The 6,246-nt window shown below is 33.7% G+C and overlaps 1 pseudogene; it reads left to right on the top strand.

Moving 5' to 3' along the window:
* The first annotated feature begins 3,218 nt into the window (after positions 1 to 3,218).
* Positions 3,219 to 3,315, top strand: LOC138835471 (U6 spliceosomal RNA; annotated as a pseudogene).
* Positions 3,316 to 6,246: the final 2,931 nt, after the last annotated feature.

Raw genomic sequence — 6,246 nt, forward strand, 5'->3', positions numbered from 1 at the left:
GCAGATGTAGGTGATTTATAACCTTAGACAATTTATTTAAATCTGTTAAAAATTCTCCCCTATCCCAAACTTCCCTCTTTGAACAGCTTTGTTTGCTTTCTCAAGACTGCTATTCATTAACTGCTTAAAATTTTGAGAGGTCATTTTCATACACCCTAGAGATTGCTGTTTGGTTGTGATTTTTGTGTGTTTTTGTTTTTTGTTCTGTTTTTTAACTGAATTTGAAAAGGTTATGCCAGTTTGTTACAATTAAACCTGTCGATCTAATTGTCCAATCCTCCTGGATCAGAGTCACTCATTCCATCATTCTCAAGCAACCCTTTCTCCAAGATTTAGTTTTGATTTACCACTTCCTTTATCACGTGTGTACATTGAGTATTCTAGCTGTACTTGCCCCTTATTCATTTTTAATTCATTCTATGCCTTTACTATAATTCCGCTCTGGTTTCAACTTCCTGATAGTCATTCTGTTAAACTATCTGTTAATACTTTGAAAGGTTTATATACATTCCATGGAGTTTCAATCCTGCATATGCTTGAACTGTTGTCAGCTTATATTTCCATAATTCATTCATCGGCAGTAACAATTTGCAAGTCTGGAGACATGAAGCACCTAAACATGATTTTATTTCATCCATTTGGAAGATTAATCTTTAGTCAAAAAGAATGTTAAAAATGGCTTAGAATGTATTCCTAACTACCAATTTTTATAAATGGCTTTGTACAATCTTGTGATTGTTTTATTTTACATGGGATAATATTTTCTACTACCTATAAGTTTTCGGAAAAGAAGAAAACTAAAATTTATTCTTATAGAGGAATATGATAGAAATAGAAGACAGATTTTATTTTTGTCATATCTCTGATGAGAACCCATATTCAAGACTTAAAGTCATATTTCTTACTATGTTGGACAGATAGGGTAAGCATACAATAACATTTCTTACTATTTTAGACAGATAGGGAAACATAAAATAACATATGATAAGGCAACTATTTGTGACTTTTTAAAATGTACCTTATTAAATGATGAAATTTACTTTATTAGCTAAAGTTTGGGTTGGAAATTTCAGAGGCTGATCTACTTAATGCACTTCTGGAAGGCCCCTACTTAACAACACAAGTTGTGTGTGGTTCTATTTCTACACTTTAATGAATGGGTGAACGTGTTTGGCATTAGTGCTGGGTAAATAATTCAACTCTATTGTAACTTGTTCCCTACACTTGAAAAACTTGTAATGTCACTAAATATCAACTATTTGTCAAATGTTATTTTGGCTAATGTGATTTTAAAAAGGAATACACTTTCAGGAGATTAAATGTAGATTAGCATTGGTTTGAGAGTGATATTTTCATTCTGCAGAACCATGTTGCACTGAAGGCCCAATGTTTTGAAGCACTAAGGAACTTCTCAATGTTTTTCTGAATTACATTTGACTTCTAAGTCAATTTTTCCGGGCCTTGGTAGACCAATTATGGATCTATCCTTTCAGGAGCTATTTTTTAGCCCACTTATACTGGACTAAAATCTTTCATTAATCATAGGGAAGGGGAATCAAAAATAATCTTATGGCACTTTGTGATCTTGTTCAATCATATGGGCTGTTCATCTATAAGATGAATGTTTGAATGATAATACTTCTCTCAAATTTTGTGATCTCATCCTTCATTTTAAGTTGCCTTGCATTTTGAAATTGCTTACTGCTAATTCTTGCATCTCAAGGAATTGGGGCCCTGAAATATAAGAAATGAGAAACTGAGATGGGTCTTCAATTACTTTGTGTTGGCATGTTGCATGGTCCTTGGTGAGAAGTCTTGCCCCTGTTATCTGATGACACAGGTAACTGGGATCTGGGATCCTGTGACCCATGGGTACTGAAGAAGAAGAATATTTTTAGACATCTTATCAGCAAATTTGGGCATAATCTGTAGGAATGCTTCAGAAATATGGAGAAAAACAATTTGGGACCAGTGAGTTAAAACAATAAACAGAGCAGCAATGTAAATCCCTTATAGATTAGAGGAAAACAAAAATTTTTTGGCCATGTGAATTCAGAAGACCAAGAACAGTTAGAATGTACCACAAGTTTATACCAAAGACATTGCATTGATACTTTTTCTATTCTAATATATATTTTAAACCTAATTATGTATATTCCAATCCTGTTTACTTGAATAAATAAATATCAATTTATTTGTCAAATTATCATCTAATTCTAGTAAGTTTCACAGTGTGAAATACAAAATCAGCACATATAAATATAAAATATATAACTATATGTAATATAATAAATGTCACATATTTTGCATTGTTCACTTGTGGTTACTGCAATAAAGGCAACTCTGTTTTAAAGTAATATTCAATTATCTCTACATCATTGTTTGATAGAGTTAGACCTAAAGCTTTACCATTTGTAAATTTACAGCCTGGAGGCAAGAGGAAACACTGTGATTAAAACATTACCAATTTAAGGCATAATAACAAGGAGAGACATATGGACTTCTCCTGAAACTATGAAAATATTTGGTGATAGAAAGGCAATAATGTAAGTTCCTGCTTGGTTGGAAGGTAGGCAGGAAAGGACATTGTTAACATGCATATGAACAATTTTCTCACCTTCTTGGCTTTAGCTACTCTTGAAATGGTAGGTATAATAACCAATAGTATTTTGATAAAATATCTTTTAGTCTGAACAGTTCTGCCTGAACTGTTCATCTCTCTATGATCCCTTATAACTAAGATTAGTTTTGTTCAAGTAGGACCATCTATGCTGTCAGGGTAACATAGTCTGGTTGGTCTTTTCCTACATGGAAGAAGGGTAAAGGGTTAGGTAGACCTTTGTGCAAGTAAGACCTCATTTGGGAAAATGTCAGCTAAAGAATTTAGAAGTAGCTCTTAAGCAAGGCTTACTTTGAATCCTTTAGCTCCACAAAGCTAATTTGAGAAAGCCAGCACCTTCGGACCTAGATATAAATAATTGAAAGTACGATCAAATTCCAAGTGAAAAAGACTTAAAATAGTCATCGACAAAAAAAGATTTCAAATGTGATAAATCAACTGGACAATATAATTTTTCCCCACTATTCACAGAATTTTAAGGAAATAAGATAAATAGCATTGTTAGGAACCATAAGGTTTCCTTGTTATAATAGGCACCCATAGATATAAGCCTCTATAAAGATTGCATCATTAACTACTTAAATTTAGAGAATACTACATGCTTCAGCAGTATGTATACACAAATTACAATACAGAGATTAACATGGCACTTGCACAAGGATGATATGAAAGTTTGTGAAGTATTCCATATTTTTCATTCTTCAGATGCAAGAAATGAAAAACAGTTATTAAAAAGTTGATTACAAAATTATAAGTGTAACAATACACTTAATTCATATAATTAAATTTAGTTTGACATCAGTGTATTAAATCTTCACCTTAGAAAGAAAGGCGTTTGCATAGCATAAACTTCACAAAACTTTTGAAATTAGATAACATTGTCATTTTATCCCAGAGAAAATTATTAGGACCTAGGACAAAAAGGAATCTTAAGCTGTTTCTATATGGAATGCAATCTGAAAGGACACATTATTGAACCTATATATTTTAAATAATGTAAAATTCAAGTATATCTAGGAGAGAATAAAATACATTATGAACATTATACAAACATAGAATATAGGAAATTTTAACATATACTTTTTCAGAAAAGCACCAGAAATACTTTAGTTTCTGTATTACTCATTTCAACAGATAAAGCTAAAATTATTTCTGATTAAAAAATCACAAACTCTGTATGAATTATTATACATGTATACAAAAACACTTGAATACATTTTGACATCCAATGCAGGCAATTCTTTTGGAAGAATTCCGCTGAATCCATGAATTTTTCCAGTAAGTTATTTGTGTTGCCAGGAGGTTGTCGCTCATGCCTGTAATCATAGCTACTCAGGAGGCTGAGATCTGAGGATCACGGTTCAAAGCCAGCCTAGGAAGGAAAGTCTGTGAGACTCTTATCTCCAATAAACCACTAGAAAACCTGAAGTGGAGCTGTGGCCTAAGCAGTAGAGTGCTCACCTTGAGCTGACCACAGGGATAGTGCCCATTCCCAGAGTTCATGCCCCATGTCTGACAAAAAAGATATTGCTCTTATTTGGATTGTGAAATTATTTTGTATGGACACAAAGGATAAGCTTGCATTTTTGAAATTTAAGAAACTTAACCAGACCATTAGGACTTAGGAGAACAATTTGTTCAGCCTTCCACAACTTCATAGACATAATGATATATATACTTATCCTTTTGGCAATATCAAATGCAGTTTCTTCTAAATTGTACTTCAGGCCTGGTTTTATATAACCTTTCTTAGAAGGAGATCCAGCATATTTTTGCTATCTCAATTCTCCGCAGCAAGATGTAAGGGGGTCAAGAGGCTTTTAGTTTGGGCATCTGTATCTGTATCTGTATCTGTATCTGTATCTGTATCTGTATCTGTATCTGTATCTGTATCTGTTTGGTATCTGTATCATGATGAAGTAAGAAAGAAGCCACTCTGGTATTATTCTATGTATGTGCACTGTGCAGGGTTGTCCAGTCATCTACAGTTATTGCATGGGCCGCTTGAGCCACCAACTCATGGACAATGTCTAAGTTTCCACTGTAGGCTTCCAGATGAAGAGGGGTACACTCATCATCATCCCTAGTATTCACATGAGTGGCCTTTTTGGAAAGTAGTCTCTGCACTGTAGTAAGCCGAATATTTGCAGCAGTCCAATGAAGAAATTTGCTTAGATCCTTCTCCATTTTTTTCTTGTAATTGATACCATTCCTTACTTTTTTATCTTGTTCCTCATCTTCCTAAGAATTGCCAAACCAGAGACTTTGAGTGCCAGTGGGAATGAGGTGTCCATGTATTTCCCTAATAGTTCACATTGTTTGAACTGGTCCGAAATGTCTGGTGAATTTTCTGTATATGTTTTTTCACCACGATTTATTTTCTCTTTTTCACATTTTACTATTCAAAATTATTCTAACTGGAGAGTAGGGAATTGATGGAGTGCAGAGGAAAGATGTTCCTCCGTATTCAAAGGTACAGACTGAAAATGAGGACGAGTGATCTCTTCATGTGTAGCTTATTCTAGGAATGAAAAAATAGGAAATAATGCCTTCTATATAAATAATTTGTGAAATGGCAGAGCAAAAAGTGAAATGATGAAACCAAAAATATAAAAGCAAAATAAATTAGGATAATTATGGAACAATCATATTATCTATGAGAACCATGAAAGAGAGAGAAGTGTGACAAAGATGTGCAATGACATAGCTAGCCAAAAATCCATGCCTCTGATCAATTTATAGAGCAAACAGAATTTTATTTTTTAAAAAAGATGGAAATAGAATTTATGTATTTACTTGAAATGAGTAAATACATTTTTAGTAGCCTACATAAAGAGACATAGCTTTGACCAAATTACAGACAATAATTTAAATCCTTGATAATTCTCTTAACAGATACTATTGAAATTAGTTGAATCACACTTTTCCTATACAATGAAGAAATAGGTCAAAGCTAGTAAAGCAGCTAGTGAAGTTCCCACCATTCTCCCTAAACCTAATAATTTCTGGTTTGTAAAATTCTTCTTTGCTGTTCTGAGCCCATTAATACATAATTTTTGATGTTGAATAGACTGTATCTTTTGAATTAGATTGTATCTGCAGACTTTTGACTGTGCAATTACAGGACTTTGGATGATGCTTGCCTTAAAATGGTGTTCTAGTACAAAACTGGCATTGCTTTCATACCAAATGGGAAGAACAAGCCAGAAAAACAAAAGAAAAATGGCAATTCCGGGTATCTCAACTCCCATTCAAAATAATCAGGTGACAGAACAGATAATGAATAATGCAGAGGAGAGTTCCCAAAAAGCTCTACAAACACTATTGGCAAACATGGTGAATGAAAAGATTGAAAACCTGCAAAGGACTCAGTGTGAGCATAATAGGAAGAGAGAGGAGGCAAACCAAAGATCAAAACAGCTCATGGGCATGAGGAAGCTACTCTAAGGTTAATACTGGAATTGCGTGAGCAGGTTGAGAACACTCAAAGTGAAATAAAGGAATTGTGTGAGCAGCCTGAGAACAATCAAAGAGAAGGAAAGAAATTGCATGAGCAGTCTGAGAACAAAGAGAACTACAGGAGTTGCATGAATGTGAGGAAGCTAATCAAAGAGTAATACAAGAAT

This window comes from Dipodomys merriami, unplaced genomic scaffold (assembly GCF_024711535.1).
Source record: "Dipodomys merriami isolate MVZ:Mamm:240054 unplaced genomic scaffold, mDipMer1.0.p SCAF_239, whole genome shotgun sequence".
In the NCBI taxonomy this organism is placed as follows: Eukaryota; Metazoa; Chordata; class Mammalia; order Rodentia; family Heteromyidae; genus Dipodomys; species Dipodomys merriami.